Source organism: Oryctolagus cuniculus, chromosome 18 (assembly GCF_051225735.1).
Source record: "Oryctolagus cuniculus isolate XC-2025 breed Fujian yellow rabbit chromosome 18, ASM5122573v1, whole genome shotgun sequence".
Classification (NCBI taxonomy): domain Eukaryota; kingdom Metazoa; phylum Chordata; class Mammalia; order Lagomorpha; family Leporidae; genus Oryctolagus; species Oryctolagus cuniculus.
Window position 1 is genome coordinate 25,403,545 of NC_142884.1, and position 25,098 is coordinate 25,428,642.

The 25,098-nt window shown below is 51.8% G+C and overlaps 1 protein-coding gene and 2 pseudogenes across 1 annotated transcript in view; 2 read left to right on the plus strand and 1 right to left on the minus strand.

Annotated features, from left to right (window-relative positions):
- Positions 1–25,098, plus strand: part of LOC100348543 (zinc finger protein 302) — a 202,889-nt gene that overhangs the window by 71,502 nt on the left and 106,289 nt on the right. The window lies entirely within an intron of this gene.
- LOC149120872 (histo-blood group ABO system transferase 1 pseudogene) lies at positions 1,969–2,879 on the plus strand (annotated as a pseudogene).
- LOC149120873 (histo-blood group ABO system transferase 2 pseudogene) lies at positions 10,732–12,234 on the minus strand (annotated as a pseudogene).

Consider the following 25,098-nt stretch of genomic DNA (forward strand, 5'->3'; position numbering starts at 1 on the left):
TAATTTTTTTTGACAGGCAGAGTGGACAGTGAGATAGAGAGAGACAGAGAGAAAAGTCTTCCTTTGCCGTTGGTTCACCCTCCAATGGCCGCCGCGGCCAGCGCGCTGCGGCCGGTGCACTGCGCTGATCTGATGGCAGGAGCCAGGTACTTCTCCTGGTCTCCCATGGGGTGCAGGGCCCAAGCACTTGGGCCATCCTCCACTGCACTCCCTGGCCACAGCAGAGAGCTGGCCTGGAAGAGGGGCAACCGGGACAGAATCCGGAGCCCCGACCGGGACTAGAACCTGGTGTGCCGGTGCCGCAAGGCGGAGGATTAGCCTAGTGAGCTGCAGCGCCGGCCCAAATTCCAAATTTTTAATTTTGTCAATTTTCAATTTTGTTGCCTGTGTTTTCAGTATCATCTAGGTAATCATTGCCTAAATCCAATACCATGAAGCTCCAGTCTGTTTTCTTCTAGGAGTGTCGCCCTTAGCTCTTAGGTTTAGATCTCTGATCCATTTTGAATCATTTTTGTGTATGTTGTAACCTAAAATCTAACTTCATTCTTTTGCACGTGGATATTCAAGTTTCCTAGCACCTTTTCAAAGGGAACCACAAAAGACTACTAATAACCAAAGTAGAATGAGACAGAAAAGCCAAGTTGGAGACCCCACATTTCTTGGTTTCAAATTATATTACTAGGGGCTGACATTGTGGCGCAGTGTGTTAACGCCCTGGCCTGAAACACCGGCATCCCATATGGGCACTGGTTCAAGACCCGGCTGTCCACTTCTGATCCAGCTCTCTGCTATGGTCTGGGAAAGCAGCAGAAGATGGCCCAAGTCCTTGGGCCCCTCTACCCACGTGGGAGACCTGGAAGAAACTCCTGGCTCTTGGCTTCAGATCGGCGCAGCTCCAGCCGTTGTGGCCAACTAGGGAGTGAACCATTGGATGGAAGATCTCTCTCTCTCTCTCTCTGCCTCTCCTCTCTCTGTGTAACTCTTTCAAATAAATAAATAAAATCTTAAAAAAAGAAAAAAGAAAACACAACTACTTTTTTAATAAAATTATATTACTGCATTAGAAGTAATCAAACAGTATAATACTGGCATTAACAACAGATCCGTAGACCAACAGAATGTACGAGAGAAGCCAGCTTGCTGTGAGGATTGAACAGGATAACGCACATTAACCGTAGCAGCGTAATCCTAACAGCTCAACACCTGAAAAGTTAGTGCTCAGTGAACTGTAAGTGATGATTAGGGGAATAAAAGAAAGCCAACATTAACCCGCACCCTCCGCCATGGCTCCCATGGTGACCCACGCCGCCTATCTGCACATGCCCCCTGAGGCAGTCTGGTCTCAGTTGGAAGGGTTTCCCAGCTGCTGGGTGCCGCGGGCGGGCCAGGGCAGCAGCGTCCGAGCCCTCGGTCAGCCTGCCTGGTGGTCCCTGCCCAGCTTTCATTTCATCACAATCTCTGTCCCTGACCTGCTCCGTGGCCCCCTCCCTTGCTGCCGCCTCCTGTGCCTCTCTCAGGACTCCTAGTGTCTCCTCCGCTCAGGTTCTTACCTTCTAGCTGGCTGGTGACTGAGTGCCACCACCGGACCACCTTGACAGCACCTCAAAGCCAAACTGGATTTCGTGGCGTTCTCCTGGGACTCCAACCCACCCTCAGCTGGCCCCAGGATTGGCCTTGGAGAGCTCCAGGGGCTACCGGATGAGCAGGTTGTGTGGGCAGGCTCAGATGTCGCTGGGCCTCAGGTCTGGCTTCCCCCTGCCCAGGAGAGGTTGCCCTCCCAGCTGGGAGGAGACCCCAAGAACCATGGCCCAGCTGCCTCAGACACATCTGGAGAAATCAAAATCCCACTCCTTTCGTTATGTGATCTGCCTTCTCCTCCTCGCCCTTGTCTTGACCTCCTTGGGCTGTACCTTCCTGGCACCGAGAAGCCAGAATCTGGAAGACATTCTGGCCAGGGCCAGTCTGGCTGCTAAAGAAATGAACCACCTGGAAGTCGTGAACGTATCAAGGTTGGTGTACCCACAGCCAAACCTGCTACTGTTTTCTAAGGAGGATGTCCTTGTCCAGACACCTTGGTTAGCTCCAATTGTGTGGGAAGAGACTTTCAACATTGAGATACTCAATGAGCACTTCTGGCTCCAGAATGTCACCGTTGGGTTGGCCTCGTTTGCCGTGAAGAAGTACGTGGTCTTCCTGAAGCCGTTCCTGGAGACGGCAGAGGCCCACTTCATGGTGGGACACAGGGTGAAATACTACATCTTTACCGATCAGCCCAATGGCGTCCCACCCATCCGGCTCGGAGCCGGGAGGCAGATGGCCATCCTGGAGGTCCCGACCCCCGCCGGCCGCCGGGAGATGTCTGGACCCTGCATGGAGATACTCAGCCATTTCTCCTCTCTGCACTTCTTCAAGGAGGTGGATTACCTGGTGTGCGCACACGTGGACGTGACCTTCCAGGAGCACGTGGGCGTGGAGATCCTCTCCGCCTTGTTCGGCACCATCCACCCTGTCTTCTTTGGGCGCCATCGGGACACCTTTGCCTACGAACGCTGGCCCCAGTCGCAAGCCCACGTTCCGCTCGGCGAGGGGGACTTCTATTACACAGAGGCTTTATTTGGGGGTTCAGTGCCGGAAGTTCACAAGCTCGCCACAGCCTGTCACGAGGCCATGGCGAGGGACAAAGCCCGCCACGTTGAGGCTGTGTGGCGTGAGGAGAGCTACTTGAACAAGTACCTGCTTTACCACAAACCCACCAAGGTCCTCTCCCCTGAGTACATGTGGGACAAGAGGCTGATGGACTTGCCGGCCATCTTCCAGAACGTGAGATTTCAGGACAAGTGGGTGCTCCAAAGAATCACCAAGCAACCCAGAACGCATGACAGAAGCCTCCAGGGAAGCGGGGAGAAGTCCAGGGGACAGGTAGCCTGAGAACCCGCCCACACGCAGTCTGCGTGTGCAAAATGGCTGCGGTTTAGCACACACCCCATCCCACCCCTCTCCCAGCTTAGTAAGCCGTAGCGTCCCCTCCAACCCGTGAACACACAAGTGTGTGTACTCCTCTGGACAGGCCTGATTCCTGGGCTCGGGCACGAGTTCCAGAAGTTGCCACCTGGAGTCTCCCCACCCGGAGCTTCCCCGGCAGCCCTTCAGGCTGGGTGAGGCTGGCGGTCTCGTCCTGTGAGCCCGTGATAGCCCATAGTTCCCAGGGCCCCTCCCAGGTGTAAAAGGCTCCAAATACCAGTTGTGTGTTTTTCCCATGTCCATGTTGAACAAGCTATTTTACACAAGAAGAGCTTGGGAGAGCGTTTTCTCTCCCTAAGGCAAATTGCAAATATGCTCCCAGGATCTCAGAGAGGTGCAAGCAGCGGCCATGGTAGCAGAGCACGTGCTGGGGTCCGGGTCTCGCAGCGCGCACTCTACTCCACAGCTACGGCGTCAGGGGTCAGGGCTGTCTCGGGGCTGGCCTGTCATTTCAGTCCTCCATTCCGTCAAGGTGATCTCTGACCCTTGAACTCAGCTGCAAAGGAACAAGGATGCTGGTTGTGTTGCTTCCGGTTTGTTGCGTTGTTTTTTATTTGATTAGGGAGAGATGGAAGCAGGGAGGGGAGAAGGAAGGAGACAGGAAAGGGGATAGGGAGAGAGAAAGGGGGCAGAGAGAGAGAGAGTGAGTGAAAGATCCTATTCTCCCATGTTCCCATTCACTGGTTCATTCCCCAAATGCCCACAGGGACCAAGGCTGAGACAGGCTGGGCCTGGAGGTTAGGAACTCTTTTTTTTTTTTTTTAAGATTTATTTATTAATATGAAAGTCAGAGTTACACAGAGAGAAAAGAGGCAGAGAGAGAGAGAGAGGTCTTCCGTCTGCTGGTTCACTCCCCAGATGGCCGCAATGGCCGGAGCTACACCGATCTGAAGCCAGGACCCAGGAGCCTCCTTCGGGTCTCCCACGCAGGTGCAGGGGCCCAAGGACTTGGGCCATCCTCTACTGCTTTCCCAGGCCATAGCAGAGAGCTGAATCAGAAGTGGACAGCCGGGTCTCGAGCCGGTGCCCATATGGGATGCCGGCGCTTCAGACCAGGGTGTTAACCCGCTGCGCCACAGCGCTGGCCCCCGGAAGTTAGTAACTCATGGTCTCCCACGTGTGTGGCAGGGACCCATCACCTGATCCCTCTGCATTAGCAGGAAGCCGCAGTGAGGACAGGAGCCGGAGCCTGAAGCCGGGGACTGGGCTATGGGACTGGGCATCTTCACTGCTGGCTCAAATGCCTGCCCCTTATGTTGGTTTCTTTCTCCTTCTCTCTCTCTCTCTAAAGATTTATTTATTTATTTGAAAGAGAGAGAGAGAGGAAGAAATAGAGATCTTCCATCCACTGGTTCACTCCCAGATGGCCACAACAGCCAGGGCTGAGCCAAGCCGAAGTCAGGAGCCAGGAGTTTCATACAGGCCTCCCATGTGGCTTTAGGGGCCCAAACACCTGGGCTGTTTTCTGTCACTTTTCCCAGGTGCATCAGCAGGGAGCTGGATCAGAGGTGGAACAGCTGGGACTCAAACTGGTGCCCATATGGGATGCCAGCACTGCAGGTGGTGGCTTTACCTGCTGTGCCAAAATGCTGGCCTCTCTCCTAATAGTTTTTATTTCTGTAGAATCAGTACTCATAGTCCCCAAATATTCCCAACAGCCAGGTCTGGGCCAGACCTAAGCCAGGAGCCAGGACCCCCATCTAGGACTCCCGCACGGGTGGCAGGGATCCAAGTACTCGGGCCGTCTTCTGCTACCTTTCCAGGTGCATTAGCAGGGAGCTGGACTGGAAGCCGAGCAGCCGGGACCCAAACCAGCTCTCTGATATGGGTTGTTGGTGTCGCAAGCAGTGACTTAAGCTGCTGTGCCACCATGCCAGCCCCTGAAGCCCTCCTCTGACTCTGTCCCAGGGCACTGTCACCACCAGCAAGGTCAAAGGAATAAGCACGCTGAATGTGACGAAGCTGAGCCCTGTGTGAGGACGAATCTTCGCCACCGACGTCTCCACTCGCGATCTGAGGTCTACTTCCTGCCTCTCCACACCTGAGGCTGCAATCCCCCCAATGGCACCTGTTTCTGCCTTTAGCAGACTGATTCTAATAAAAGTAACTGTGACTGATCTCGGAGTGCCTGGGCCCATGTGCTGTGGGGGGAGGGAGAGGCCTGGCCGGAGATCTTGGGGGTGGAGAGGAGAAGGGAGGTGCGTAGCCGTACAGGGTAAAGGGGCTGCAGTCTGGCAGAACCAGGAGCCACCCAGGCCCCGGGCAGACTGGCTGTTTGATCTCAGGCAAGCTGTTTGATGGTCCTGAGGCTGCTTCCTCGTCCATATTACGTTACAGAATCGCAGTGTCACTGCAGGGTTCACTAGCCTGGCAGGTTCAACGTGCTGGCCACGCCCACACACAGCTTTTCTCTGGCTTTCGCCTTCGCAGGGTTGTAGGGCTTTTGCTCCCCAAAAGACGACTCCAGCGATGGAGGGGACGACTGGAGATGATCTTGGTGGGCTCCTCTCAAGCCCCTTGGTCTGCCAGTGGCATCGTGCCTTTTCTGCCCCTCCTCAAGGAGGCCGAGCCGTCTTCACAGAGGCTGTTTCCAACAACTGCTCCTGTGTTCCACCGCCCCCCCCCACCCCCACCCACCTTGCAGGCTGGTCCTGGACCCAAGGACAAAGGGAGTGGGTGGCAGAATGCTGTTGTCATGGGAACAGTCCAGGCCCCAGATGTGTGCTTGGGGATTGCAGAGAGTGCAAACTACTTGATCCCAGTGAGCCGCCTTCTGGAAGTTCTAGTAGGGTAGGTGTACGGCTGGAAGGCGAGGACTGGTGCAGACAACCGAGGCAGAACTGGGTTAGGCTCGTTGCAAACTGAAACAGAACAGGGAGGGTTGACCTCATACTAGGGTTTGCAGCTCTGTATCCCCTGTCGACTGTCGAAGCTGCACCCCTAAGGCAACAGTACCGAGAGGTAAGGAGTTCAGGGGATGATTAGACCCGAGAGCTCCGCCCTCTTGGAGGAGTTCCGCAGCCTTGTGAAAGGGCTGGAGGGATCTTCGTGCCGTCCATGAAGAAAGAGCCTTTGCCATACAGCATGCCCGTCAGCACATTGCCCTGGGACGCCCCAGCCCCCAGAACTGTGAGCAGTCAAGCTATGTTATTTGTAAACTGCACATGCGGTGGGGTTTTGTTATAGCAGCGGGCATGGACTAAGACACCTCCCCCTTTGCAGAGATTGGAACAGTGCCAGGCCTCAGCTGAATATGACTCCCACCCCCCCACCCCGCCAAAATAGGAAAGACAGGCACTTATTTTTCTTCTTCAGGCTGACACAGTAAGGTCACAGGCAGAGAGCTGGCCTTGAACTTGGGGCTTGGAGACCCAGGGTTTGAGTCCGGGCCCTCCTCTTCCCTGTTGGGCCAACAGGCATTTCATGTTACCTGCTGCTTGCTCTAAGCCTTGATTGTTACACCTATCCAGTGCTTGTCACGCTGCCAGACTTAACATTAAGTGAGCAGGCCATACTAACACCTATAAAACTTCACTGAGAAGGAAAAGGCTTTGCACAGATGAAGAGCTACATCATGCACGAACAAAGATCTTTGCTCCTATGAAGCTTATTCTAAAATTCACTCGAAAGAAGAAATGCTTGGCCAGAGCTGCAGCTCACTAGGCTAATCCTCCACCTAGCGGCGCCAGCACACCGGGTTCTAGTCCCGGTCGGGGCGCCGGATTCTGTCCCGGTTGCCCCTCTTCCAGGCCAGCTGTCTGCTGTGGCCAGGGAGTGCAGTGGAGGATGGCCCAAGTGCTTGGGCCCTGCACCCCATGGGAGACCAGGAGAAGCACCTGGCTCCTGCCATCGGATCAGTGCAGTGCGCCGGCCGCAGCACGCCGGCTGCGGCGGCCATTGGAGGGTGAACCAACGGCAAAAGGAAGACCTTTCTCTCTGTCTCTCTCTCTCACTGTGCACTCTGCCTGTCAAAAAAAAAAAAAAAGAAGAAGAAATGCTTGATATCAGTGAGGAAAATTTAGTATCTTGAATTTGCATAAGGAAGAAGAGACAGACTGTGTGAATCAGAAGAGAAGGTAGCCGGAATTATGAGGAAGTCAGGAGTGGACAATAAAATCATAGTAACTGTAATAACAATTGTAATAAATCGTAAAGGCCATAATGAAGGTGATACAACATTTACCTGTCAAACTGGAAAAAAAAAAGACACAGACCTATATGGACTAGAGGATTTCACAAATCAAGCTACAGATAGCCCCACCCTCTGATAACCTCTTGTTGGGATAAAATTAGCATAATCCTTCTTGAACATTTTCAAAGCTTTAAGGAAGTTTTTACCTTACTGATAGGGGGGAGCTCAGTAGAGAGGTAGGTAGGAATAAATGAAGCTGGAAGGTTTTTTTTTTCTCCATAACTTCTCTGTAGTGCTGCATTGCAACCCCACCCTCTTGCCTGTCCAACCAGTGTGGCTGCATTCCCATAGTGCACCTGTTTCTCGCTCAAGACCAGGAAGGAGGAGACGCCATGATGGCCATGAGGAAGTTAAGCTGCACATGGAGGCACCAGGAAGCCTCATGCATGCTAAACTCCACCCTGCTTGTATACTCACTTAGCGGGCCACCCTCTGTCTTGCAACAGGCACTGACCACGTGGGAGTGCCCTTTGATTGCTGACTTTGCTTATGGGTCCTTCTCTGTCCTCCTTCCATGTGCTCTCCTAGGCAACTCTCTGGCCCACTTGTATCAGGTATCGCTCCATGTAGGACAACCACTAAAAACAGCTCAATGAAAACAAGTGGATTTGACATACGAAAAGAGGAGAAGGGCGGGGCCCAGTGCTGCGACATAGAGGGTAAAGCTGCCACCTGCTGTGCTGGCATCCCATATGGGTTCAAGTCCTGGCTGATCCAGCTCTCTGCTGTGGCCTGGGAAAGCAGTAGAAGGTGGCCCAAGTCCTTGGGCCCCTGCACCCACATGGGAGACCTGGAAGAAGCTCCTGGCTTCTTCTTGGATCAGCCCAGCTCTGGCTGTTACAGCCATTTGGGGAGTGAACCAGTAGATGGTGTCGCTCCCCGTCTTCGTAGAGGAACGACACAGGACCCTGCGCTGTTCTTTCGTCCGCTCGGCCCTTCCCGGGTTTGCTGCTGGTTCTTCCCGGGTTGGCTACTGTCCCTCCACCTCCGTGGAGGGGCGGGCCCCCTGCCACCTTCCCCACTTCCGCAGGGGAGCGGCACACCACCGGCCAGCTCTCTCGGAGGCTGCACAGGTGTTCCTTCAGATAGATGTTCCCCTTAGATGTTCCTGGTGCATGTTGTCTCTCTCCTCTCTTATAGTCCTCTTCCGCCAATCCCAACTCGGCTGCCCACACGCCGAGTACGCTGCTCTCCTCCAATCAGGAGTAGGTCCTACAGTTTATTGGTTGAACTGGAGGCAGCTGTGTAGAAGCTGTTTCTCCCTTCTCAGCGTCATATTGTGGGAGAGCAGATGCATAGAATAAGTCTTAATTCCAGTAACAGTCTAGTCCGAGTTGCTCCCCACAGATGGAAGACCTCTCTCTTTCTCTACCTCTCTAACTCTGCCTTCCAAATAAGTAAATACATTACAAAATAGAATAGAGGAAAATAAGCTTTACCCGCTATGCCACCACGCTAGCCCCGAAATTTACTTCTTTTCATTTTACTTGAAAGACAGAGAGACAGAGAGAGGGATACAGAGAAATAAGCAGAGAGAGAGAGCGAGAGTGAGAGCAAGCGAGAGAGAGAGAGAGATTGCTCTTCTATGTGCTGGTTCACACCTGCAACACCAGGGCTGGGCCAGGGTGAAGCCAGGAGCCAGGAACTTCCTATGGGTCCCCCATGCACTTGAGCCATCATCTGCCGCCACCCAGGATGTGCATCAGCAGGAAGTCGGATGAGCAGCCAGCTTGTGAACCAGGCACTGCAGTATGGGATGTGGGTATCCCAAGCAGTGACTTAAGCCATTGTGCTAAAAGCCCACCCTAAGGACCGGTGCTTTGGTGCAATGAGTTAAAGCCCCAGCCTGAGGCACCGGCATCCCATGGGGCACCAGTTCGCATCCTGGCTGCTCCACTTCTGATCCAGCTCTCTGCTATGGCCTGGGAAAGCAGTGGAAGGTGGCCCAAGTCCTTGGGCCCCTGCACCCACGTGGGAGACCTGGAAGAAGCTCTTGGCTCCTGGCTTCGGATCAGCTCAACTCTGGCCATTGTGGCCGTCTAGGGAGTGAACCATCAGATGAAAGACCTCTGTCTCTCTCTTTCTCTCTCTCTCTCCCTCTCCCCCCGACTCTACTTCTCTGTGTAACTGTGTCTTTCAAATAAATAAAAAATAAATCTTTTGTAAATAAAAGTCCACCCTAGTTGATTTCTTATATATGAAAAATGAAAACAACCTATAAATACTGTTGAACATTATTTACTTATTACATTTTATTATATTATGATAATTAATTATTAATTAATAAGTTTAATTTATATGCTTTTGGGTTCTTATTTTTATAAAGCATAGAGGCACAGAATATATTTGGGTCTGTTAATAATTGTTTTTTTAGCACACTAGGTGCAGGAAGGCAACTTGAAAAGACTACTTACTGTGTAGTTCCAACCACGTGACATTCTTGGAGATAAAAAAGCCAATGATTTACATGGCTATGGGGGTGGGGGAGGGAGAGATGCAGAGGGGAGCGCAGGGGCTTTGGAGGGCGGTAAACCTCGCACGTGCTACCGTCCTGGTGAACGCAGGTCATTCTGGTTTTGCTGAGACTCACACAATGTACAGCACAGAAACCGCACCTGATATGAACTACGGAGCTGAGTTAACAACAGTAATAGATCAGCACGGGCTCGTCCAAGCACCGGATCATCTTCGTTTTGGATAATGAGCTTCCTGCACACCCCAGGGCTGTTGCGGCTTCGACAACAAGGACCCATGTTCATCTGCAGGCGTTTGAGGGATGGCGTGTCCCCAGAGGCGTGGCTACACCAACAGGGGCCCCTTCATTTCTTCTGAGCAATCGTCTCTGATCCCTTGTGGCCCAGTACAGGCTCAGCCCACTGCCCTTACAGGGTATTAGGAGAAGCTCAAGGTCGTGGCAGCTTGGGAATTCAGGTGTGATTTGTGCAATCAGGGTCTAAGTGTGTGTGTGTGTGTGAGAGAGAGAGAGAGAGAGCGAGAGAGAGAGAGAGAGAGAAACTGAGGGGAGGGAGATAGTGCTAGATCTGCCTGAATTTTACAAAAATGGTGGAATGGAGCTGGTACTGTGGCATAGAGGGTAAAGCTGCCGCCTGCAGTGCTGGCATCCTATATGGGCACCAGTTCAAGTCCTGGCTGCTCCTCTTCCGATCCAGCTCCCTGTTTCTAATGTGCCTGGGAAAGCAGTGGAAGATGGCCCAAGTGTTTGGGTCCCTGCACCTGCATGGGAGACCTAGAGGAAGCTCCTGGCTCCTGGATTCAGATCAGCCCAGCTCTGGCTGTTGCAGCCATTTGGAGAGTGAACCAGTGGATGGAAGACCTCTCTCTCTCTCTCTCTCTCTCTCTCTCTCTCTCTGCCTTTCAAATAAATAAATATATCTTTTTAAAAATGGTGGAATGCATTAGCAACTTTTCTCAGCCATATAGCAAAAAGAGGTGGAGAATTATCATTGCTTGTAAAATTGATTTTAATCAGGGCGGCATGTGAGGAGGGCAGTGGGGGCTCATTGTCCATCAGTACTCTGAACCTTCTGGGAAGCATTATTTGACTTAACCTCTTTATTTTTGAGTAGGGCAAAAATTCTAATCCGCCTCACGATGTTGGACAAGCCCAGCTTTTTTCGATGTTGCATATCCTGCAACAGGTCATGGTCACACATGTATTCTGGAGAGAGTAGCTTGGTGGGTTTGTGGTAAAGCAGGTACTTGTTCAGATGGCTCTCCTCTTGCCATATGGCCTCCAGGTGATTGGCTTTGTCTATCATTATGGCCTGGTGACAGGCCTCGGTGAGCCTGTAAACCTCTGCTACTGACCCTCCAAAGAAGGCCCCAATGTAATAAAAGTCCCCTTCGTCCTCAGGGATGTAGGCTTGCCACTCAGGCCGGCGTTCATTGCTGAAGGAGTACCGGCTTACCGCCATGAAGTCCGGGTGGATGGTACCAAACAGAGAGGAGAGGATCTCCACGCCCACGTGGTCCCTGAACTCCATGTCCACGTCGGCACACACCAGGTAATCCACCTCCTTGAGGAAGCGCTGGCGGGCGCCGCGGCTGATGGCTCCCATGCGCTGCATGCTGATGTCCTGCCAGCGCTGGTGGCTCTGGGTCCTGAGGACGATCACCCGCCTCCCGCCGGGGAGCGGGAGCTGAGGGACCAGCTCGGGTTGGTCAGTGAAGACGTAGTAGTTCACCCTGTGGCCGGCCATGAAGTACTTCTCCGCACTCCTCAGGAAGAGCTCTAGGAAAGACATGTAGTTTTTGACAGCAAACACAGTTAACCCAATGGTAGCATTCTGGAGCTTGAATTGCGCATTCAGTAGGTCAATGTCGAAAGTACCTTCCCACACAACTGGGGCAAGCCAAGGGGTGAGGACGAGGACATCCCTCCTAGAGGGAGTTAGTGCATCTGGCTGCAGATAATTCGTGTGTGATTCTCCAACAGCTGTACGTGTCCCAGCCAGCAAGCTTTTAACATGCTGGCTCTTCGGATTCCAGTAGCAATAGTGAAAGGTGAAGGTTATACCTGTCAGGAGGAGAATGATCACTTTATGAGATGCGTAGCATGGCCCAGGCAGTATCTTCAGTAGCTTGGCCATGGCTCCACTGCTGATGATGTAGGCGGGCTCTCTTAGATGCTGAGTGACACAAAGGACAATGCATGGACAAGGAGGTGCCCACACCCCTCCTGCTGTTCCTAGAACCTACCTCCGTGCAAGGGCCACCCGACAGCAGGACATACAGGGTCCCCTGGTGGAGGAAGATTCCAGAACGTCACACAGCAGATGTCTCAGCAGCTTCGTTTTCATTTGAGGCTATGTCAAAGAACCAGATGACAGGCCACGATCAACGCACGCCTAGACCTTCTGGGCCGGAAGTCAGGGCTCCTGAAACAGGTGCAGGAGACTGGCCCCAGGGAGGTCACAGAGCCAGGTAAGGACAGAGATTGTGATGAAAGCAGGGCAGGGCAGGAGCCACCAAGGAGCCTAATCCAGGGTCCAGTGATACTCCATAGTAGAGAAACCTTCACATAAGCACCACGTTTTCTAGAAAAAAAAAAATCCATACAGTTGAGACCAGACTGTCTTCAAGGCCACAGCTGGTTGTGCCTGATGTGCTCGACCATCTTTCACAAAGCCTGACCCGGGAACCCTCCCAGGGGAGACGAAGACCTGATCAAGGGCTCTTTTCCTTCATCCTAACAATCACTTGCCCGACACTGAGTTTCCTTAGCTGGCTGCAGGTCCATGCTTTGCATAGGCTGCTACGCTGCATGTGCCTTACCTGTGGGCTCTGCAGAACAGGCGTGCGTGTGGAAGCCCCGCCCTCCTCCTCACCGGGGAGCAAATGGGCTCAGAAGCATGCGTGACGGACCATGTGTGCACGGCCAAGTGGCAACCACCGAACCCACTGGGTCAACCGGGATCTGGGAGCGTATCCCTGGCCACCTATATTCTGATCCATGGCCTCGCCTGGATATTCTTTGGGATTTCGACTTTTGGGCTGTTTTCCCAAGTCTGGTTCCTTTGGTAGCCTGCCTTGGGCTTCCGCATCAACTGATTTCCAGACAGAGCCCTCACGCTGGGGAAGGGAGGCTGAGTCCCCCTTCATGGGGGACTTCTGGGCTCATCCTGTTGCCCACACGTACACCTCCCAAGTATCCCAGCATGACCCTCCTGGCAAACGAAGGCTCTGACACGGACCCCTGCTGCCCCTCTGTGCGATGAACAGCAGGTGGAAAAGGGTCCCAGGGTGGGTAGGGAGCGTCTGTCCCCTCCTCTGGGAAGCTGCTCCGTGACACTTTTGCTTCTGGCCATCACAGGAGAGGGTGGCCTCAGGCAAGATGTGTCCCGGTGTTCTGGAACCTTCTTAGGGGAGTTGTGAGTCTGTTAGGTGAGGAAGGGCTGAAGGGCTTTGATGAGTACATTTTGAGGGATGGCCCTTTTGCCTTTTGTGGTCAGGATTGCGACTTTTCCCCGCTGTGTGTACCATGTGAGCACAGTCATTCCTGACTGAGATGACAATGTCCTGGCAAAATACCAGGACAACCCCGTGAGGCTGCAGATGCCTGGATGATGAAATCACAGCAGAGCAAGGAGCAGGTCCTCCGTGTGCTGCGGCTGTGGCTTGGCTGTGCACCTGGTCCCTGGGGAGTCCCCTGAACCTCAGGACCAGTGGAGGGGAGACGTGTTGCCCTGCTCACCATGACCCTTCCCTGGGAACAGTGGAGGTTAAAGAACCTCACAGAATGAAAAGGTAGAGAGGACCAGGACCAGCCCTGGAGCAGGGAAGGACCAGGAGTGGAGACCCGAGGGAGCCTTTGACCCCTGCGGCAGGTGCGTGCCCACTAGCCTGAGAACCTCCATGCTCTCCTGTCTCCATGAGACCTCCTGGGGCTGGTCTCCTGGGTCCAGCTTCTCCGTCCCAGATGCCTGCCTCCTCATCAGAACTTTGATACCAGCAGCTTTCATTGTCCAAACACCTGTTCTTTTGTCATAGTTCCCCAAACTCTTTATCCCAGGCTTTCCTGACCTTGTTTGCCCTTGGGAGATTCTTAGAGATTCTTGCAGACTATTCTGTGGCTCACCCGACAGGAGACATGGCAGCCACCCTAGGATAACCCCTTTACCACTGATCCTGAGGCACGAGACGCTCCAAGATGAGAGGCAGAGGATTATGATGAGCTTCAAGATGGGAGTCAGAAGGTGCCAGCACCACTCCTACCCTCTCCTTGGTGCCCACAGACTCACTGAGAGCCTTGGCAGGGCCTCCTTTACGTCAGCTATAGACTGGCGCCCTCGCCCCTCCATGGTGAAGTCACCTCCGCTTTCCGTAGTGCGCTGGAGGAAGCATACTGAGAGTGGCCCGGGCACTCCTGGGGACGTTCTTGGGTTGTAGGAGATTGAGAGCGATCCGTCGTACCCCAAAGTTTCCTTTCCCCAGGAGAGTTTTGCAGAACGACTGGACGTCTCTGACCCCTTGGGACCTCACCGGCTTTCAGAATCCCCTCTTTCTCAGTGCACAGTGTGCTCGGGCTGTTTGTGTTGATAGATACGCTGTGGCCTGGAGCCGTAAGAAAGCCACTTGCAGCCTCCCTAGGTCGTCCCAGCAGCCTGGCACTCGCCGTTATTTGTAAGATCTGAGCAGGAAATGTCTCGTGATTCACGGCTAAGTGTTTCACCTGTGATTGGGCTTTCGGGGGATGACCGTGTCGACAGAGACTGTCCACGACTTTGACCGGGGCTATGGTTGCGTGCATTCAGGACATAGCGCCTCCACTGAACTCGGAGCAGGGCGGGGGGTGACATCACTGCGGCAGGGGTGTCTGGGCACTTCTGTGGACCAGGAGCTGCTGGCCACATGTGTCATCTGCCTGATTTTAGCTTCCTACCAGCCTTGACACATGGAAGTAATCCTCCCAGTCTTGCACGTGGGGGAGTCACCCGTGCAGAACGTCACACAGCCACTGGGCAGCGGACTTACCCCTGCGCCCAGCGCTGGAGAGACCAGCTCACATAACTCGGTGTCTAACGCACCTTACAGACCACCTCTGGGCTCCTGATTCGTGCCTTAAAAATGGGAGTACTCTCCTGTGTATAAAGTTGATTGAAGATGGATCTTAGTAGAGAATGGGACTGGGAATGGGAGAGGGAGGAGGTGGAAGGGGTAGGAGAGTGGGTGGGAGGGCAGATATGGTGGGAAGAATCAATATATTCCTAAAGTTGTACTTATGAAATGCATAAAGTTTGTATTCCTTAAATAATAAGTTTCTTTAGGGGAAAAAAATCTCACTTAATGGGCGTGGGCCCCTGCACCCACCTTGCAAGACCCACCTTGCAAGACCTGGAAGAAGCTTCTGGCTCCTGGCTTTGGATCAGCTCAGCTCCAGCCTTTGCAGCCAGTTGGGGAGTGAAACAGTAGATGAAAGACCTCTGTCTCTGTCTCTCCCTCTTTCTGTCTGTAACTCTACCTCTCAAATAAATAAATAGTCTTTTTTTTTTTTAAATGGGACCACTTCCTCCCATGTCCATGGCTGTGGTGAGTCCAGTGTAAAATAGTGGGTGAAGGGGACCCTTACTGCCAGCACTGTTACATGGGAAACACAGAGGTGTGATTCTGGGGTATGGCACAGCTGCTGAGCCTAGCTGGTACTGCCATGCCTGTCTATCCCAGCGCCACCACCCAGTGGGGAGCTCAGCTGGCCCACATGTGACTACGGCAAGTCTCACATGCCGAGTTGTGTTGCTGGGCCCAGAGCTTCAAACTCCTCCTCTGGCTCCACTTTGTGGCATCAATTCTGGAGTCATTTAAGGAATGCCTGCTGTATGTTATCTAGAAGAGAATCATTTAGATTCAAAGACACAAACAGGTTGGAAGTGAAAGGATACAGAAAGTTAGCTGATGACAACAGTAACCAAATGAGAGCTGGGGTAGCTATACTTCCCTCCACAAATAGACATTTAAGTCTAATGCCATTGTAAGGGGAAAGGAAGGACATTTCACACAAACAGAAGGTTCAGTTTATCAAGAAGAAATGGGTGGACATTTGGCATAGCGGTCTTGATGTCTCTTGCGGCCTGTATTTCGTATCAGAGTGCCTGTCTTGGTTGCACTCAATTCTAGCTTCTTAGCAATGCACATCCTGAGAGGTAAAAGGTGGTGGCTCAGGTGACTGGGTCCCTACCACCCATCGGGGTAGCCAGCTTGAGTTCCTGGCTTTCATTTTTGGCCTGGTTCAGCCTGGCTGTTGTAGGAATTTGGGGCATGAACCAGCACATGGGAGATCTGTCTCTGTCTCCATCTCTCTCTCTGCTTTTCAAACAAAAATAAATTGAAAAAGAATGTATAAAAATTATAAACAAATTTTTTTATTTGAGAGAGAGAGAGAGAAAGAGAGCAAGAGAGAGAGAATTATAGACAAAGAGATGGAGAGACAGAGAGAGAGGTCTTCCATCTGCTGGTTCACTTCTCAAACGGCTACAATGGCTGGAGCTGGGCTGATCCAAAGCCAAGAGCCAGGAGCTTCCTCTGGGTCTCCATGCAGGTGCAGGGGCCCAAGCACTTGTACCATCTTCCACTGCTTTCCCAGGCTATAGCAGAGAACTGGATTGGAAGAGGAGGAGCCAGGATATGAGCCAGTGCCCATATGGGATTCCGGTGCTACAGGTTAGCCCACTATGCCTACTATGCCACAGCACCAGCCCCTAAACATATGGTTTAATATGACCACCTCTTAAGGAGAGTTTGCTCCAGTAATGCAAGGTTGGTTTAACATTTAAAAATCAATGTAATTTACCACATTCACAATGAAGGCTATATGATTATCTCAGATCTGAATGCAGAGTAACTGACAAAATTCAACACTCCTTTTAAAAACATATCTTAACAAAATGGGAACTGAATCTCCTTTATAGGATGAAGCACATCTATTAAAAACCTTTTTGTAAATACCAGACTGGGCACTTTGCCTCTAAGATATGAACCTGAAAAGCATGTCCATAACCTCCACTTGAATTCCTCATTTTACTGGAGGTCAGAGCAAATGTGAAGATGAAATAAAACGCATGCACATCAAACAGGAAGATGTAAAACACTCTTTATTCAAAGGGAACATGAATATGTATGTAAAATAATCCCAAGAAATCTATAAAGAAACTACCAGAAGTGCAGCAGGAAGCTGGTAAGTCTCCAGCATCCAAGGTCAGTACATAAAAACCAATTATATATTCTATATGCTACCAGTAAACAACTGAAAATTGAAATTTAAAAGATATCACTTACTATAGGGTAAAAGCACTTGTAAAATATCTAGGGATAAATTAGCAAATGCTGTACAAAACCTAGGCACCAAAAACTACCAAAGAGGGCTTGCCAAACTTTTCTCACAAAGGGTCAGTTGGGAAATATTATCAGCTTTGCAGGTTAAGTGTGGTCTCTGTCATACATTCTTCTGTTTTCACATTAGAGAAATGTTAACACCATTCTAATCTCATCAGCATTACAAGAATAAGCTGTGGGCTAAATTTTATCTTTGGTCTATGATTGGTGAAACCTTGTTACAAAGGTTTTGTAACAACCTGAGAGGAACCTGAGAGGAAAAAAAAAACTTCATAAAGACCACAATACAGGAAAAGTTATACCATGCTCATGGACTGGAAAAGCCAGTATTGGTAGTTGTTTCAGCTAGGACACCAAACACTGATCCTTGGGATCCTAAAAGAGTTTTTGGTGTTGAGTCATAATGATTCTAAGTCTGGTTCAATTCAGCACCCACCTGATGTGCATCTGGAGTCCTTACCCCTGAGAGATGATTGCTAACAGCTATGAGTCTACACAGCTCATATGGAGGAGAAATCCCTGATTCAGATGGACTGACAGTTGGTGGTCCCTGCCCTTGTGTTTGGATGATCTTGGAGCCCAGTGTGAACCAAAGATGACCTCCTCCTGTGTTCATTATTTGTAAGTAGCATTAAGGATGATCAAAAAAACAGTGAAACGTGAAGGCTGTGTGGTGAACAGGCACCAAATCTGCTGGCAAAATGCATGAGCTCTGGAGTCAGACAGCCTGGAAAGGGTGTGATGCAGTATCCAGGTCTCTACCTCAGAAGCCTGCGTGGTCCAGCCAGCAATGCTGGGCACACTGGGCCTTTCCAGGAAGGCGTGCGCTGACTCTAGGAAGTACAGAGGAGCTAGGGGCGTCTCCGAGGGAGCCAGTGTTCTGAGCCTTGGCCTTGGGCTACCAGAATGCAGGAGGCGGGGGCTCGCCTGTGTCATCGGTGGTGGTTGCGTGACAGGAAGAGGCCGAGAGAAACTCGGCTCTGCAGCCTCATTAAAGTCAGAGAGGACAGCAGGAAGGCTTCCAGCAGTCTCTCACGGGGAAATTCTCCACTCACATTCGCTGGTGGCAGGCCCTGTACACACACAGGCATCTTCAATGCCACTCTTACTGCCATGGCTGCTGCTAGTGCCGCTGTTGTGTGGGTGTGGTTGAGGAGGCCTGGTCACTGCCGTGTCACGTGGGGACACAGTAACACACGAGGCAGGGCCAGCCCCTGGTCTCCCCAGCGCACCTGTCCTACCCTGACCTCCTGCAGCCGAGTCCCCTCCCTGGCCGGATCCAGGTTGCTCTCCTGGCCTGGCTTTGACTTGGCTCTGCCTTCTAGAGCTGGCTGACACCCAACCACAGGCTGCCCTGAGGATCCTGCAGCTGTGACGTCCTGGGGGTGACAGTTACGCAGCTCCTGGACTTCACGGTCTGGAACAGTCCTGTTGTGACCGCCAAGACCGTCTGGTGCCAACTGCCTGCGCCCGGGGGTGGGAAAGTCAGGAAGCACGAGAAATCCCTGACGAGGCTCAGATTCTGGGCCTTACCCCCTGCCCTCCGGCACTTCTGTGTTTGTGCCTCTCACTGGTGGACCACTAGCCTGTGCTCTGTTCGTCCTGTGTTCCACATGCATCAAGCTGATCGGTGTGTTGTCCGCTGTGGAGGAGCCATTTCCTACTATGCTCCCAGGATCCAACAGCACACAACCAGCCCTTTGAGGGCGAAGGCCTCGGCCCGCTCCCCCCTTAAGTCCCCGGACCCCACCCACAGAGTAGCACACCTTGTCAACTGACCCTCTTGTGGCTGGAGTCGCCCGGCTGGCTTTACCCCCGGCAGCTTCACTGATGTGTGCCTCACCCCACCAGTGTTACACAACACTATAAAGGTGACAGTCCCATCGGGAAGCTTACTGATCCTCTCTGCCTATACCTCAAAGTCTCTAACCACCCTGGGTTGGTAGTGATCCCTCCTCCAAGGCACAAACGGACGCTTTTCCTTTGTCACTTGGTCAGCCAGTCACCTGTGCAACAGCCAATCCCCTGCCAGATCAGGAGACTGAGATGAAGCCACTAGAAGCACGAAGCAAAGGGGTCAGAGGAGGAAGGCGACCAAACGGTATCCGCAAGGCAGGGTGTCAAGAGAGGAGCCCCCAGGGCAGTGGAGTGTCCCTCCAGCATCTAGGCCCCTGGGGACAACTGCAGTCATCACATATCTGGGCGCAGGTCCTGGCTCTCTGAGTTGGAAACTCTACTCCACGGACCCAGAAGGCAGCTGAGGCAAGATATCCCAGACGTCTTCTAGGAAGCTCATTTGCCAAAGGCCAAGCTGTCACCAGCTCTTACGGCCCTGCCCGCTGGGGGCTGCCTGTCTCTCGACAGCAGGACATAGTCTCCTTCCTGCTACCGGAGACAGGAAGAGCCCCACAGGTAAGCCATTCCTCAACTCAGCTCCCAGCTTCCTCGGGGTCAAAGAAGGAGGGCCAGAGAGGAGAGCTTTCAGATACCCTGGCAGAGAGGCCGTCTCTGCTCACGTCTGCCAGCTGTGGGCTCTGTACGGAGAGGCCTCCAAGGCCTCTGCTGATGCTTCAGCTGCCCCTGTTGCCGCCCTGGAGAGAGCTGGCTGCACCACCCGCCTTTGTATGGTCACTGAAGAAGACCTAGGCTTGGGAGAGAACACTGAGCCTTAATGGAACCACAAAGTGGCTGAGGACACCGAGGCCTCTTCAGAGAGCAGGGCCACTCGGCCTCCTCCTTCTTTTCCTATGGGGACCCACAGAGCCCTCCTCAAGCCCCCTCCACCTGTAGCCCTGTCTCCCCGGCCGGCCCGTCACGGCTTCCGCACTCGCTTCCACCATCCCAGGCAGTCCAGCTGCAGACTGCGTTATAACTGGCGCAGACACCACTCTATCTTCTTGGCTCCAGGGTGACCCCGTGTGAGCTTCCCCCCATCCGCCAGGGCCAGCCGGAGCAGACACTCCCGTACCAAGGCCACGTCTCCACCACTCCACCTGCTTCCATGCTCAGCTGCTCCAGCCAATTTTAAAACCTCCCCTTTGAACCAGGAACCACCCCTCAGCTGAAATCCTGGGGTCCTGATGGACAGAACAGAGAGCTACTCCGCCCGGTGTCCTGTTTTCTGGCCCACCTGCCAGGGATTCCACAGTCGCCTTCACTCGAGTAGGCAGCCGCTCTTCAGACAGGTGGCCAAACTTGGCTTTGACTCTGATGACATCGCTAGGGACACCACACCGGAACCTAGCAAGTTGTCTTTGAGTCTCCCTCTGACATCTTTATCAATTCTTTCCCTTTGGGAAACCTTACAGGATCAGCAGAAGTGCCCGGCCTCACCCCCAGTGCAGTCCACGGACCCGGTGACAGCATAGGTGCCCATCGATGCTCTCACATTCCACCTGTGGTATCCCTGTCAGCACCCAGCCAGCCTTTGGTGGCACCGGGGCCGATTTTTCACTGGTGCGGTCACTCTTTCATGCCACGCATCCCACTGACATACACAACTCTGAGGCCTATTGCCCACCTTTTGCAACACTAATCCAGGCCAATTTGCATTTGTGGGATCTGCAGCCCTCTGGGTAAGCTGCAGCTTTGGGGTCATTGTGTCTGGCGTGGGCTGCAGCTCCACGTCTGGAGCAGGCAGCTTTGGAGCAAGGCGAAGTGGGACACCCAGCAACGCAGCTCATGACAGCCCTGGGCACTGCGGTCCTGTGGGTCTATAGCACCCACCCCTGTTGCAACTGGAGACCAGCACTGCCGAAAGCAAATCTGCCCCCAGGACACTATCTTTCCTGTCTGTAGCCAAAGGACCTGCTGCCAGCTGGGCCAAAACATACCACTACTACTGGGCATTGCTAAGCAGCGGCACTGACGAGGAACACTCTGCGTTTATAGCAGCCAGCGCCTGTGCCAAGCGCATCTGGGGCAGTGAGAGAGGCCAGCATCAGACCTCTCTAGAAATGCTTCATGCCTAGGGGCAGGCTACGTAGGGAACGCCTTGCCATAGTACACTGGGAGAGTACGTTGTAGTCCAACACACCTGTGCTTGGAGATCCTCATGTTCTCACCTACAGTCAGAGCACCTGGGTCCCTTGGGTCCAGAGCACACGTGTTGCAATGGAAGGGGCCAACACTACCCACATGTGGAGTGGTTGGAGCACTTGGGGGTCCATCTGGTTTGAGCAAATCTGTTACTATCGGAGGGTCCTTCACCACTCAGGAGACATTCGTCAGAGAGACGCTTCTGTCCTTGTGCTCCAGGAGACACCTCATGTCTGCCTGTGCTGTTTGAGCGGTGGTGCCCTGTCCATCTGTGCTGTTTGAGGGGTGGTGCCCTGTCTGCCTGTGCTGTTTGAGGGGTGGTGCCCTGTCCGCCTGTGCTGTTTGAGGGGATAGCACCCTGACTGACTGGACACACTACGCTCAGAGCACCTGGGACACACAGCCCACAGCATATGTGGTACAATGGGAGGAAGTACCACCATGGCTGTGCTACAGGATACTTGTGTTCTCGCCATCATTCAGAGGGCAGGGACGCTTGGAGGCTGAGCCCTTCTAGGGAGGCATCCCAGGACAACAGCACACACTTTTAGGAAGACACTTCTCACCTTCACTCAGACTGTCTGAGCACTACCGCCACTGACGTGGAGCAGTGAGCATCCCTCCAGAAATGCCTAGACGTCAGCCATTTGGCTGCTGTCCTCCTCAGCAAATGTGTCTCTGGCGTGAGAATAGCAAACGGTAGTCTCTCCTTGAGGTTCCCTTTGCCTAAGGTTTCTTTGGAGACTGAAATGTTTGGCCCATTCACTTTCTTCTAGTGAAAGGCATAGTATTTCAGCAACTATAAGCAAAAGCCATCGAGAAGTCCTAGGTGACCACTAAGCGCCTGAGTGGGCCTTGCCTTACTGGAAAGACAGAGTCCCTTCTAGTTACGCCACACGAACTTCAACACTTCTCCGTCATCCCAGAGCAAGCGACAGGCACAACAGTTCAGGATGCTTGTGTACGTCTCACGGGGTAAGGTTCCAGGTGGGGCTTGTCCTAAGTCAACACACTGGCCTTGAGAAAGCCCACTGTTGAAAGAAGAAAAAGATTGGTAAGTATCAACCATGCCATGCCTGGCATGAATGGCTAGTTTGGCAGACCCAAGCTATGGGCCAGTTTTTCTTAGACTGGCCAGACTCCCTGCTGCCTATAGCTGCCCTTTGTTGCAATGGTGCAGATTATATATGTATATATAAAATTTATACTTCTATAAATTTATATATTTAATATATAAATGAATGAGTGAAAGTTCATGGAAAATAGAATTGAAACATAAGTTTAATTTGGTACCAAAAATGTAAAATCCATGCACAAACAAAGTCTCCAAAGAGTTCATGGAAAATTCATATTATGAAGAAACTATACATGTGTAAATATATATAGTAAGGCCGGTGCCGCGGCTCACTAGGCTAATCCTCCGCCTGCGGCGCCGGCACACCGGGTTCTAGTCCCGGTCGGGGCGCCGGATTCTGTCCCAGTTGCTCCTCTTCCAGGCCAGCTCTCTGCTGTGGCCCGGGAGTGCAGTGGAGGATGGCCCAAGTACTTGGGCCCCGCACCCCATGGGAGACCAGGAGAAGTACCTGGCTCCTGACTTCGGATCAGCGCGGTGTGCCTGCCGCAGCGGCCATTGGAGGGTGAACCAACGGCAAAGGAAGACTTTCCTCTCTGTCTCTCTCTCTCTCACTGTCCACTTTGCCTGTCAAAAAATAAAAATAAAAAATATATATAGTAAATGCATGTATATATATATATGTGTGTGTGTGTGTGTGTGTGTGTGTATGTATGTGTGTGTATATATATATATATATATATATATGAGAGAGAGGTGCCTGACCTATTCACTTTCCTACAGTGAAAGAAATAATATTTAATATTTGCAAAGACACCTAGGATCTAGCTAGGATGTAAACATCCCTGTTCTTGTTCATCAGTCCTCTTTGGTTATATGTTTTGCTCAGCTTTGGTGAGGAAGGGAGAGAAGGAGGGGGAGAGAGAGATGGAGAGAGAAAGCAAGCCAAGTGCTTGGTGTTTGATCTATTTACTTTCTTATAGTGAAATAAACAATACCTAAGCAACTCTAAGTGAAAGATCTGTAGGGTCTATATCTGCTTGCTCTTGTTCAGTGATCCTCTTTGCTGTTTTTCTCAGCTGTGGAGGAAGGAACTGACTTATATGAATAGTGATACATTGAGGTAGACAACTTACCTTTTTGGGTTCTGTATTTCACCAAATACATGTGGCACAGCTGCACTTTGTAACTGCACATGCTGACACCTGAACTCTCTTTTTTGGGTGTAAGGGACAGCGGTCTCACAAGAAGTGAGGTTCACAGGAAGGGATGTCTTGTTCTCCCCTCCGGGCTCTTCTCCCACCTGGCTATGCACAGGAAAACATACTCGGAAATTTTTGTCTTTAAAAAAATTTAAATGTGGGGCCGGCGCTGTGGCTTACTTGATTAATCCTCTGCCTGCGGTGCCGGCATCCCACAAGGGCACCGGTTCTAGTCTCGGTTGCTCCTCTTCCAGTCCAGCTCTCTGCTGTGGCCCAGGAGTTCAGTGGAGGATGGGCCAAGTGCTTGGGCCCTGCACCCGCATGGGAGACCAGGAGGAAGCACCTGGCTCCTGGCTTCAGATCGGTGTAGCTCCGGCTGTGGCGGCCATTTGGGGAGTGAACCAACAGAAGGAAGACCTTTCTCTCTGTCTCTCTCTCTCACTGTCTGTAACTCTACCTGTCAAATAAAAAAAATTAAATGCTTTATTAATGCCTTTCTTTTTAGTTGAGACTTAGGGAAATCATTTCCTCACACTGTCGCCTCAACTAGAGAGGATGGCACACATCCAGCTGGGCCTAGAGGAACAAAGGAAGAAAAAGTCATGGCTGTCTTGTAATTGTTGGCAATTTCTGCATGTTATATAGTGCATGTTATATAGTGCACACCATATAGTGCATATTATATAGTGCGTGTTATATAGTGCATATCATATAGTGCATATCGTATAGTGCATATTACATAGCTATATTATATGGTGCATATTATATAGAAGTGTTTTCATGCTTTACAACAATCAGAAAAAATACTCTTTTCAATAAAATTCCTCAGTAAGTTCTAGCTGGAAAAGCAACCTGGCTTTCCCCTTCCCCTTACAACTTCCCACAGATCTGGAGCCCTTATGTATCTCCACCAGACCGAACTCCTCCGAGGATGATCTTCCCTATGGCAATCTACCATCGGGATGAGCCACGGAAGCCGGTGGGGAAGAAACACAAGCACCTCACTCAGGTTGCGAGAATATTTCGCTGAGTAGATTCTATCCTAGACATTACACTAGAGCCAAGTGACATGGCTCAAAAGACATGCTTCCTTCAAGGGAATTTATAATAAAATATGAATGACAAATGACTATATCATAGTTAAAACTTGGGGGGTTACAAGTAAGAATATGAGAGCAGGTTAGAGGACAAAAAATAAGAATTAATAAATCCTTCAGAAACTAAGGTAACAAGCTAACAAAACAATGAACAAAATAATAATGAATCCTTTCTTATCAATAATCACTTCAAATGTTCATATGTTAAACTCCCTAATCAAAAGTAGTTAAATGAATCAAAAATTACCCAACTATATGCTGTCGGAGAGAAACTCATTTTATCTATCTATCTATGTATCTATCTATCTATTTATTTTGACAGGCAGAGTTAGACAGTGAAAGAGAGAGATAGAGAGAGAAAGGTTTTCCTTTTTCATTGGTTCACCCCCCAAATGGCCACCACGGCCAGTGCACTGTGGCTGGCGCTGCGTCGATCCGAAGCCAGGAGCCAGGTGCCTCCTCCTGGTCTCCCATGCAGGTGCAGGGCCCATGCACGTGGGCCATCCTCCACTGCCTTCCCAGGCTACAGCAGAGAGCTGGCTGGAAGAGGAGCAACTGGGACAGAATCTGGCACCCTAACCAGGACTAGAACCTGGGGTGCAGGGGGTGCAGGTGCTGCAGGCGGAG